The 12,509-nt window shown below is 53.6% G+C and overlaps 1 protein-coding gene across 1 annotated transcript in view; it reads right to left on the bottom strand.

Moving 5' to 3' along the window:
• The window catches only part of CSNK1G1 (casein kinase 1 gamma 1), a 72,132-nt gene extending 63,269 nt beyond the window's left edge, over positions 1 to 8,863 (bottom strand). The window contains exons 1-2 of the mRNA XM_054077981.1: positions 8,718 to 8,863; positions 111 to 217 (exon numbers count right to left, since the gene is read on the bottom strand). The gene's annotated coding sequence lies outside the window, so the exon portion shown is untranslated. The remainder of the gene's footprint in view (positions 1 to 110; positions 218 to 8,717) is intronic.
• Between the last annotated feature and the right edge of the window lie 3,646 nt (positions 8,864 to 12,509).

The following is a 12,509-nucleotide window of genomic DNA, read 5'->3' as shown; positions in this document are numbered from 1 at the left end:
GAGTGACCAGATTTTATAGTGTCTGCCCTCCTGAATGGCTGGGATTTTAGGAAGGAACACTTGAGCCATACGTAAGACACAATGACATATAGAAGGCACACGGTACTCACCACGTGTTTGGAACTCCTGTCTTGTGTTTGTTATCTGCAATCAGAGGGCAGCAAGCGCTGGGGCCGGGAAGCAGCAGGGTAGCCAGGCAGGCATCTCTGTGGTGAGTCTGGAGACGGAGGAGGGACAGGTTAGAAAGGCTCCACACAACAGCTCATCCTGTAACCCCCAACCCTGCTCCCTTCTGCTAAAAAACCTCACACCCAACTGTTTGCAGTTTTCAGTTCAATATTCCAGATTCCAAGTACCACATGGACAAAACAGAGCAGCTCTGACAACTGCCCAGCAGACGGGTTCTTCTAAAACACCACGTCCGACTCCCTCGCACGCAGCACTCTGCACGGGCTGCAAGCAGTCAGGCTCCCCAGTGCACATTCTAAGTGTGCCGAATCCAGCACTATTATTCTTATTTTCCCAGCTATTACAGCAAGGGTGAAAGCTGAAGGGTCTGCACTGACCTGTCTAGGGCACAATGGCTACTCTTTACCCTGACACAGCAAAAGGAAACCTGGTCCCAGAGAGCACTTTTGCCTTCTCTAATATTGCATACCAGACAGACCCAAAGCCACCCTCGCTGCGTGCCCAGGGACACCACCAAGACTGCAGCCGCAGGAATACAGGCCTCCCTCCTGCCTGTCCTTTGTTGTCAGTCCAGCCCGAGTCACAGAAGTGCCATTCCAGTGTCATCAATGATTGCTTTCCTCAAGAAGCTACACAGGGATTGCTCAAACGGCCTTGCACGAGACTTCAAAAGTCTCCACAAGCCTCACAGCAGCTGTCGTTAATTAACCCTCATCTATAATTACCCAGCACCAGCTCCTGAATGAAGTCAATCACCAGGCTGAGGAACGCACCGCTGCTCTACAGCCTCAGCATGCAAGCAGTGAGTGATGCCCATCCCTCCAAGATGATAAGGCATGTGGTGGTCGAGACAGATCCTCCAACATTAGGTTTATGTGAGGCATTTAAGGCAAGCGTTTTTTCTACCTGACACTAACGCTGTTCCATGTTATGTGACCAGGTCAAAAGCTATGGCAAGGAAGAACCAGCCAAACTGGAACCAAATTAAGCCTTACAAGAAAAGAGAATATAGACACCTCTATCCACAGAGAAAGAGGGATAGCAGCTTTATTTGACCCGGCAAACCTAACAGCATCTTGGGCAGAGACCAGGAGCATCCCAGTAACACCAGAGCTCACGTATGTGAATGATGGGCACCCTTCACCACAGAGGAGCTCACTCCTTTGCCACCCTGAACCCACACCAGTTAAACCCAGAAAGAAAAACAGTGCTGCACAAAAATTCCACTGGGGTGCATTAACCAAACCTGCCTCAGTTTCTTCACAGAAACCCAATCTCTCCTAAAGGGAGGCACCTCCAAACAAGGAAGCTGAATGAAAGTTCTATTCATAGCTCGCTCTATGGTACAATGAGTTACCTCAGGATTAAAAGTCAATAAACCACCTCATGCCATCCTACGGCTCTGGTTCAAACCAGGGTTTGGATATCACTCACATTCTGCTAGAAGACATGATGATAGGCAAGTTATGGAGGAGCCAAAGTCCAACGTGAGGAAGTTCCCCCTGCCAGGCAGCCTGTCACTTCTCAATGGCACAGCCAAGTAACAAAAATCCATCCCCACCTTGCACGAAGCATTTACGAACAGATGTCTTGACCTGCAGCACAGACACAACTCCTCCCACATTCACACAGACAGGACTCCAGTGTTCCGAGTGCACCCAAAGTTCACTTTCCATCCTTCCCAGCTCTGCAGTAAACAGGCTGGGCTCACCTAGAAACCCTGCCTGTAGCAAAGCATGGAGAGCCCAGAGTAACAAGAGGATTCACTCACGACTGAGCACATGTGAAACCTGGCTGAGAAACCAGGAGCCTGATTCAGCTCAAACATAGCAGGAGAAAGAAGCCACCTCTTACAGCAGGAAAAAAGCGATGGTCAACAAGCAAGAGAATTGGTTTATAGGGGGAAACAAGCTCCAGTCTTACTCTTTCCAGGAAGCCTCACTGCCCAAAGCCCAACATTGCAAAGGACCCAGGAATCATTCCCTTCTCAAAGGGAATTCTGTGGCAGTGAAAAAGAGCTGCTGTGAGAAGAAACGATGGAAGAGGCAGTCCCAAATCACACACAGCAAGAGAAAGGGACCCCTTCCAGATTTGACAGATAACAAAGATGTTTCAGTGTGTAATGAATACCTGCCCTTTGCCTGCACAGCCAGGCCTTCGACATGGAGACACCATCTCAGCTTGAACTCAGACCTTGGCTTCCTACAACCACGCAGATGCAACACAGAATCCTCCAATGAGGGTGCTCTGCTTCCCAACACCCAGCTTGTTTCAAGAAGAGTGGCAATTTATTTCTTAACCTGCCACAGTCAACAGGAATCAAAGCACTTAGAGTGCAGAGCTGGGAAAGGTCTCAGGCACTCATGTTCCGGACAGGCCCCTCTGCATCGCTCACCACAAGCGCGCAATTTTCAATGCAAAATAGAACCAGAGAACCTGCAACATCCCATTTTAATGGAGCAGAGACCACACGCTTTGTCCTTGTTTCTTCAAGTCCAACTTAGGCTTCAACACTCTCACCTTTGGGGGGCTGGGAAAGACTCGTTACCACTGTTGCTCATTGGCAGGGCCTCAGGAGCAGGTAACCACATTCTGCGCTGTGCTGGAGGGAGAGGTGGAACCAGCACATGCTGTAAAGTCACTTCTTGGATGGAAATAAGTGTTTCCAAAATACCTGCTGTGTGTGCATCCACCAGGCAATGAGGTGGAAACTGCTTGCTCCATGGTTACCAGCCACAGACTACTTCGGCTGTCTCAGCAGCATTACCATCTTAGTCCTTGGGCTCTCTGGATGGTCATCCTGTTGCTCAGATCAGGTCCGCAACCACCTCAGCTGTTCTGTTTGGGAAGGTCTGGCAGGTGTCTAGTTCCTCCATGCAGGGTCAGCAGCTCCAGCTTCAGTTTCACTGGTGACTGGTGCAACACAGGAATGGTGAATCAGAGCTGGAATGTGCTCTGCTTCTGTGGGGAGATCAACTGCAGTGGGTGTTGTTCAGTGGTTGGAATCCAAAGCTAGTACAAGGCTCCAAACCAACACAGAGCCCTTTGGTTTTGGCTGCTTCTACTGGATGCACCACCGGAACTCCCATTTCTGAATGTTAGCAGCTATTGTCCATGTCAGAGGGCCTTCGCTTGTCCAGATCTGTAGGGTGAGGGAGCATGCTGTTTGGGCACCGCTTGTTCTACCCTCTCTGGTCTCTGCAGAAGACTAAGTGCTTTGACATGAGGGAGGTGACATGATCAAAGATTTAGTTTGGGGACAACGCGTTGGCTACTGCAGCAGCAGCTCTGGGGTTTGCCTGGGGGACTCAAGGGTCTCGGCACCCTCCTGGCTGGGAATGTCGCAGGGACGCATTCAGGTGCACAAGCAGCTGTGCAGGGTGACTGGGCGGACGTTCCAGCAGCCTGTGGCATTCCCTTCTGCATACAGAGACTCGAGGGGATGAGGTGTGACTTACAGGTGTGTTGTTGGTGCCATCTGCACTCGGCATCAGCTTGTTGGACTTGGTGCCGTCATCCCGGTGATCCTGTTTTTTTGGGGGGGGAATAGAGCTAACACTCCTGTCTGGGTTTCTGGCACCAAACAGGCTCTTCGGAGTCTCTGAGGCGAGCGGTGGTAGGTATTCCCCACGGTGCACTGAATCCAAGTCTTTAAAACTCTTTTTCCTGTGGGCAGATTCTGTTGAACACCGTCAGGAGTCCCGGACATCAACCCTTGGCTGAGCACTTTGGTCCTGCCATGAACTTGTGGCTGTTGTCGATCCCGAGAACCAGTGTAGCTACAGGACCTGAGTCATCGCCATCTTTTTATCTTGGAAAGTTATTGAACAATTTGACGAGGCTGTTCACTGAGACATCTCTTGGTAACTCAGCGCTCCTCTTCATGTGCCATTCAACTGGTCTCTGCTAATGTTTATAGATCTGGGGTGATCCCTGTGTTCCGATTTATCTGCTCTGCCTCTGCTGTGGTGTGTTAGAATGGTAGTGCAGGGGGTGTTAGAGGAGGGAATGTGCTTGCTAAGGGGGTGTGCTGAAAATCCCTTGTGCTGAAATGCTGTCTGTCAAACGTCCTGAGATCCTCTCCTGCCGTATGTGAAAAAGCATTGCCTGCATTGCCGTGTCTGGTTGCTGGTTGGTGTCTTATGCAAACACCATCTCCTCTTTGAAACTGCGAGCAGGCTCCCTGTTAATAGCTCAGAGATCTATTTGCAATTAAATGGAGTCAAGCCTTCCAAGGGATTTACCCTTGGACCAGTGCACAACACTAGTATCCGAGCTTCCCATAGCAAGCAGACTTGCCCGAGGCACGGGTGGCTAAATTTAGTCTTTGTAGCTGGCGAGGTGCGACCTTGTCTACAAAGGCTTTTCCTACTCATTTCTCTATCAAAACATCAGGGCTGTTTGCTGTGCTGGGTGAGACCTGGTGCTTGGTGACACCAGAAGAATTTTTGTGTTGGGTCATTGGCTTATGCTGCTGGTGCCACCACTGGCAGTGCTGAGCTCCATACCTGGATGCCGTTCAGAGGGTCGATAAGTGATCCAGCGGCATGCAGAGAGCCTTGCCGGTGGACATTGAGGCTTGGAGACGACAGGTGCCGCTCGATGTACAGAGCGGATCTCTTGGGAAGGAACATCTCTAATTGACAGCTACACTAAAGATCAGGGTTTGAAAGCAGAAGCTGAATTCAAGGGGCTCCATACGGATGGAGTTTCCTCGCTGTGTGAGCGGCAGTGTTTGTCTTCGAGGTGAGATTGTGTTTGTCTGCATAAAACAGCATTTTACTTGGCTCTGGGAAGGTTTTCCTGTGTGTGCGATGGTGTGAAGAGGTGGACGGTTCTGGCACCTGCTTTTTTGCATGGGTTTGCCTCCTTGTGTGAAGTGAGACTTCTCCTACGTGTTCAACTCGAGCAGCTTTGCATTAAGCTGCTTCTAATTAAATACATCATCCTACAAGCGTAACGAAGATGCCTTCAGTGTGTAATCAGGCTTCTGGAGCTCTCCTGCTATCGTTGAAAGCCACCACACTTCTCTGGAGTTGGCAGTGCACTGCCAGCAGAATGGGAGCAGTTATGGCTGGGAAGTCAAACAGGATTTTCTAGTGCCTGCCATGCTCACTTCTATCGAGGAGCACAGCGAGAGGGCAAAACCCATACTGTTTGATATAGGCACAGCTTGCCTGATGGGATTCATCTCGCTGGCATTGACTCAATTGTTGATGGCAAGCTGGTCTCGCTTGCCATAGGTAGCAATTAACCATTTTAACACCTAGGAAATAAAAACTGGCTGTAAAGCCAGCCTCGTGTGTTACAGAGGCAGACAGTCACAGGCACCCAAGGGCAGCCCAGCCCACACAGAGCCACGGCAGGACTTCATAAAACCATGGAATGGTTTGGGTTGAAAGGGACCTCAAGACCATCCAGTCCCAGCCCCTGCCATGGGCAGGGATACCTCCCACTGGATCAAGGGCTTCAAGCCCCATCCAACCCAGCCTTGAACACCCCCAGGGATGGGGCAGCCACCAATGCCCTGGGCAACGTGGGCCAGAGCCTCCCCACCCTCACAGCAAAACATCAGGCTTGAATTCGTCAGGATGTGAGAAGGTTTTAGGACAACTGGAAACCTGAACAAGGACAAGGATTGAATTAATCAAAGAGCACCCTGACATAGGCACTTGCACTCAGGACTGAAGGCTCCACCGAGGGTTTGGAAGAGGAACAGAGAAAGCCAGCAGGGAGAGGAGCATGGATTTGGGGAGGGGGCACCTTTGGAGAGAGAAGTTGATCCATAAGGAAGTTGCCTCCTCAAAACCCCTACGATCAGACAAGAATTGAACATGTAAAAATCAGAACAATCGAGGTACAAGGAAAACAAGATGGGAAGGCAAACCCAAGGCACACGTGTGTTCATTCACAAACGCGGGAAGTTGAGAAGATGGAAAAACTGAAACGCCTGGTTTTGAAATGATAACAGGGATGCAGCAGGTTCTGCTGAAACACAGCAGAGGGCAGGCAAGTCGATGGGATGTTCAAAGCACACCAGGACTCAGCAAACGTTAGACGACTGAAGCTTCATGAGCACACACCACCATTTGGGTCATCCAAGCTCACTGTGCCAGCAACAGTCACCCTGTAAATCAGAATTCCGCACTTCAACCAGGAAACCAAGGCCTCAGTCATCCAGGCAGTGAAGGGAGCTGCTGCCCTCTCACCAGAAGCTGAGAAAGCAGGAAGAGAGGAATTAAGCAGAGGCTTCCAGGGCCTCAGGGAAAACTCAGGTCAATACCCAACGCCAGGACTGAGTCCTTAAAGAGCCCAAAGCAGCTGCTCCTCAGCAGCAATTCCTGCCTGCACTTAGAACAGCAGCTGGAGTATCAGGGTGAGCACCTGCCAAGCAATCTGACCATGCCGAAGCAGGAATGGAAGTCAAACTGCTGTCAATACAGAGAACTGGGACAGCACAAAAACTCCTACAGAAGAGGGAGATGGATGCACTAAGGATAGAAATAGATGGAATGAGGCACGGTCATACGCTTTAGACTTTGCAAGAAAAGGTACCATAAGCTGGAAAGCTCCTCTATCCAAGGAGAAAAAGAGGGACACAGGGAATTAGCTGCTTGCTGTGAGCGAGAAGGGAATGACACCAGGATGAAGACATCACCTGGGGCACCGCGCAGCATCCTAGAGAGACCTCCCTGCCACCCTGTTCTACTAGAGATTGGCTGTAAGCAAACACATGAATGAAAGAGATGGACGGAGAACCTGGAAAAGAGCAACCAGAAGGCTAGCATGCATGGTTGGAAAATGAGAAGCCGAGAGGCAAGTGCTGTCCAAAAGCTCCACAGGAGAGAGGAGCTGGTTTACAGGGGGCAGTGCTCACACAAGCGCAGACAGGTACCCACCATCTGCAGATAAACCTGCTGTGAGGGGCTGGTGTGGGTTTCCAGAGGGAAAGAGAAGAGCTTACCACACAGAAAACACAGCAAGGTCAAAAACAGCCTAAAGCAGCAAGGACTCTGGGCCAGCAGTCGGAACTGGGCTGCTGTTGAAGCAAAGAGCGATACAGGGAGCTGCACCTCACCTCCCACACAGCCCCACAGCACAGAACAACAGCAAAGGCCCCAGCCGGACACTTTGTGAGTCCGGGAAAAGCGATTCCAGGCAGGAAACATCACAGAAAGGCTCATACCTAGGGAAAATTAGGTACTTGAGCAAGATGAGAGTACAGCACTGATTTTTTCAAGCCAAAATTCCATGAGCGTCAGCACTACTTCTGTCACCAGGCTTCGGTATCAGCTGCCTCGGGTACCGCTGCCCCAGCAGCCACACTTCCATGTAGGACGAGATCTGCCAGGCCAGAATCCTCCATTCCTTCTGAATACATCCGGGGTTTTACCAAGAATTACTTTTTCCAACTCATCATGATATTTAAATCCCTTTTTCATCCCACCGCACCTTGCCGCAAGTCACCTTCCCAAATGAGAGCTCTCTACTCTCTACTGGCAGCACCTCCAGCTCATCCCTGACTCACCGCACTTTGGCTTCCCGCGGAGAAAGCTACTCTGTGCATCTTCCTACACTAACAATGCCATAAATGCCAAATTCTCCCATCAGGACGGTCTCACCCCCTAGGCAACACTTCCAAAACTCCAGCAATTGGCTGGCAACAAGGGCTCCTCCCCGGCTCTCGGGGCCTGAAGGAAGCCAAGCTCCGAGCTCCTCACTCAAAGGCCCTTTGTATTGTTTGGAATGCGTCTGTGGGAACATGCTGCCAATATGTGATAACGGGAATACGGATTGCATGTGGCTTTCCCACTGTCCCCTCCCAACAGAGGAGAGGGAGAGCGGAGAGCAAGGAGATGGGTTGGTTCGGTGAACCCTGAGAGAAGGAAAGGGCAAGGAGGGGAGCAGCAGTGCCAGCCAGTTGCACACAGGCATTCGGTCACCGATAACAAACTCCACTCCAAGATCACATCTGGACAGTACTAGTCCAGTGGGAAGGGATGTTGGCGAGACTGCGGGAAGCCCAGGCAGAGGAGGTGGCAGCACTCATGCTGCCCGCTGGCTGGGCCAGGACACACAGAGCTGCCTCCAGACCATGATGCCCAGCAGGAGCAGGGCTGGCGAGGCAGGAGCAATCCCAGAGTACTTTGGATGATGGGATGAACCCCAGCCTCAGGGTGCCAGGATGGTGCAGAGAGGAGACTCTCAGATCCAGGGACTCAGCTCCTTCACCAGAGATGGGAAACACACCCACAGCTGCATCAGGGCTTCGCTGCCCACGGCCGCGGCACAGCGGGGTCTGAGCTCCCGAGCACCCACGGCCTGGGCACAGAATGACAGACCCCGGGACAGACGGACCCCCCGACCCGCGGGCCCCGGCACAGACGGACGGACCCACTGACTGACCCGCGGGCTCCGGGACAGATGGACGGATCCAGCGACCCGTGGGCCCCGGGACAGATGGACGGACCCCCGCTCCCGGTGTGGGCCGAGCTGGGCCCCTTCCCCTCGCGGGGCCGCGCCCGTACCTGTGCGGAGGCGCTGCCGGCCCGGCGCGGCCCGGCCCGGCCCGGCCCCGCCGCTGGGCCGCTCCTGCCGCTTGGCTCCCCGGGCCGGCCCCGCCGCTCGCCGCCTGCTGCTTCCCGGGCCGGCCCCGCCGCTCGTCGCCGCTCTGCTCCCCCGGGCCGGCCCCGCCGCTCTCGCCGCTCCCGGGCCACCCGGCCCCGCCCTCCGCCCGTTCGCCGGGGCGGGCCGCGCCGCGACCCGGAAGCGCTCTGCGGGCTGGCCACGCCCCCCGCGCCGGCCAATGGCAGCCGCTCGCGCGCGCCCCGACCAATCGTCTGTGTGGAGCCCTGGCGACCGCGTCCCGTTGCCATGCGGAAGCGGTGGCGCCCGCGGCCGCAGGGGTGGAGCCAGTGCGGGGCGAGGAGGAAGGTGCCGGGACTGGGGCGCTGGGATCAGGACATTGGGACGTAGGATAATGGCTCTGGGATTGGGGCGTTGGAACCAGGCATGTCGGGATTCAGTATTGGAGCGCTGGGATCCGAAACTGGGCCCATATGAACCTCATGGAATTCAACAAGCCCAAGGAAATGTCCTGCACCTGGGTCGAGGCAATTCCATGCACAGATCCAGGCTGGGCAGAGAATGGATTTGGAGCAGCGCTGCGGAGAAGGACTTGGGGTGCTGGTGGGTGAGAAGCTCCACAGGAGCTGTAATGGGCACTCACAGCCCAGAAACCAGCCATGTCCTGGGTTGTACCCGGAGCAGGGAGATCAGGGAGGGAGGGGATTCTGCCCCTCTGCTCCGCTCTGGGAGACCCACCTGGAGCCTGTGTCCAGCGCTGGTGTCCTTAGCAAAGGGAGGACATGGAGCTGTGGGAGCGAGACCAGAGGAGGCCTCGGAGACGATGTGAGGGCTGGAACACCTCCCATCCAAGGACAGGCTGGGAGAGTGGGAAAGTTGGGGTTGTTGCAGCTTCCAGTATGGAAGGGGGCTCCAGGAAAGCTGGGGAGGGGCTTTTGATCAGGAAGTACAGAAATAGGATGAGGGCAATGGTTTTCAGCTGAAAGAGGGGAAGTAAGATCTTGGGGAGAAATGTTTTGCTGTGACGGTGGGGAGGCCCTGGCCAAGATTGCCCAGAGCAGTGGTGGCTGCCCCACCCCTGGAGGGGTTCAAGGCCAGGTTGGATGGGGCTTGGAGTCCCTGATCCAGTGGGAGGTGTCTCTGCCCATGGCAGGGGGTGGGACTGGATAGGCTTGGAGGTTCCATCCAACCCAAACCATTACATGACTCTATGAATCACACATTTTCCTCACTACTTCGTATTCCTGAGGCCAGGCTATAAACCTCCCGTAACTGTGACAGAGCTGGAAATAAAGCCCCGGTCTGGTAAAACTTACCAAGATTCTACTTTCACTGGTCTGCTCTTTCCTTATGGCAGCTCCACAGTCCCCAGCCTAGTGACCACTTCCTGTCTTTTCGGTCTGCGATATCAATATCGAAAATGAGACATCTTAATGCAGCTACCGAAAAGGCCGCTGCACTCCCAAGTCCCTTCCCCAGGATTCCCTCACTTGATTCCGTTTGGCTCCAAGGTATCATGTGTGAAAAAAACACAGTGTTGACATCACCCAGTTTCAGCCCCATGAACGGAGTGCTCATGGAACATGAAGACTCAGTGCTCCAATTTCTAAGTGCCAAAAGGAGTAAGTGGGACTCATTCAGTAGAGCAGGGGATGTTGTTCTGAAGCAGGATGCGCGTGCTGGAGTGCTCAGCCGCAGCCCCATCTCTTGCCTTCCGAAACACTCTTCATCTTTAAGGTGGAAACTCTACCAACATCTGAATTATCCTTGTTTCTGCTCTGAAACCCTCGGAGCTTACCAGGAATGACTCAATTCTGAACAGTTGTTTATCGTCAAATAATGTTTTTCCAAGTAATCCTTCCAGTGAGCCTTTTGGATCCTTGTGATCCCAGTGATGACCCCCTGGGAGCTCGCCAGAGGAGTGGACAACGTGTTGGAAGGCGCATGGAGGTGAAGGGAGTTGGCACCTGAGCCAGAAATGCCTTGGAGGTCTGAGGACCTCCTGGTCCTCAGACTGAGTGTCCGCTGGGTGGCACATGGCTCCAAATCCCACTGGAGCCTCCACCAGTGGCACGTGGCTCCAAACAGACCCTACGCCTTGTTAATGACAGAAAGGAACCATCCTGCTCTTATCTCTGGAATTGTGGTGCAGCTGATCCAGACCAGCTCATCACTGCGGAGCAGGCGGGCAGGACAATCCCGCTTTGTCTGGGGTGACGGTGGGAAGGACAACGCAGCTCCTGTTAGAGATCAGGCGCAGGGAGGCACCAGCCTGGCACAAGCGCAGGAGCAGCGTGGGCAGGGGGACCTGGCAGAGTGACCTCCTGTCCTTTGGGAATGCTGGCCATTGGCAGAAAGGGAGGAAACCCACAACAAAGGGAAAACAAAGACTGAAAGGGTGGATTTGCCTGGAGTGTGAGAGCATGGAGCTACATGTGGGGCCAGGAGGCACCAGGGGCTCCTCCTTGTCACTCTTGATAGAAAGACCTCCTGTAATCATTTAATCCAGAGCAGGAATACATGGCATTTGCTGAAGTGAACAGCACTCCTGAGGGAAAGGCTGTCCGGTGTCATTCCCTGAGCGTGAGCAGGCAGTGTCTGAACCCAGAACCGTGCATCCTGCATTTCAGAGAGCTGGAAGGGAAACAGGTGGTGGCATTTCATGGGCACAGTGGTGCCACATTACAGCAGGCACTTTACATTACGACTGCTTGTAAGGAAAAACTTTGGAAGTCAGGAAAAGAGATGGGTAGAGCCCCTCCTCTGGGGGTGCCCATGGCCTTGCCTTGGCAGAAGGCACAGCCCAGCAGCTGACGGCTGTTCCTCTCCCCTTGCCCATGTCCCGGCGTGGGGCCATCTGCTCTCCCTAGCCAAGGAGACCCCTCCAGCCTAGCCGACTCCGGCAGGAATGTTAGGTCTGCCCTGTTACTGACACAAGGGGAGAAGATTGGAAATGCTCTGGAGCAGCAGGGCTTTGGGATTAATCCTTGTCACTTGAAGAGGGAAAAGCAAATCCCTCCCAGACCTTCAGCTGCGGGGATGAGGACAGATGGGTCCAGCCTGTCACTCTCTTGCCCAGGCAAAGATGATTTTGCCCCCAGGATTTAAAATCTAGCACATCAGACTTGGAGCTTCTTCCAAACACCACTGTCTCCTTTCCTAACACCCTGTTTGTGTCCACCCTGCCTTTGGCTTTGGAGCATCCCAGAGCCACCCAGCTGTGCCTGCAGGGAAACTCCTCTGCTCTTAGTCATCTCCACCTCCCCCCATCCTTCTCCTCCTCCCACCCCAACATTGCCACTCACCAATCTCAGTCCAAGCCCCAGTGGAGATGGAGAAGGGGTGTTTTGGCCATTCCTTAGGGAACCAGTGCTTTTCCCAAGGGATGAACCTTGCTTCTGCTGCCTGGGTTGCCCTGACAGACCAAGAGGAACCAAGACAGACCAGGAGCAATGAATTGTTGGTAAGGCTGATCCGTCCCACATCCCCAGGAGCAGTCCAGGTGCCTCAGCCTGAGTCAGATGGAGCTCCCAGACCTTTCCAGTACGTGTGGAGGCCCTGCGCAAGCTGTCCCGGAAAGCTGAATGGTCTTTGCTGCTCTCAGGGCTGTGGTGTTCTCCAGGTCAGGGGTCACAAATCATCTGGACTATCTGCAGGCAAGTTTGTGTGTCAGAGATGGGAAAACCCCTCCCCTTGCTGTCCACCCCTTCCCACGGCGATTCCCAGTGGAAGGG

The sequence above is a fragment of the Cuculus canorus genome, chromosome 12 (assembly GCF_017976375.1).
Source record: "Cuculus canorus isolate bCucCan1 chromosome 12, bCucCan1.pri, whole genome shotgun sequence".
NCBI lineage: Eukaryota > Metazoa > Chordata > Aves > Cuculiformes > Cuculidae > Cuculus > Cuculus canorus.
Note: the sequence above shows the minus strand (reverse complement) of the source record. Positions and strands in the feature narration are given on the sequence as shown.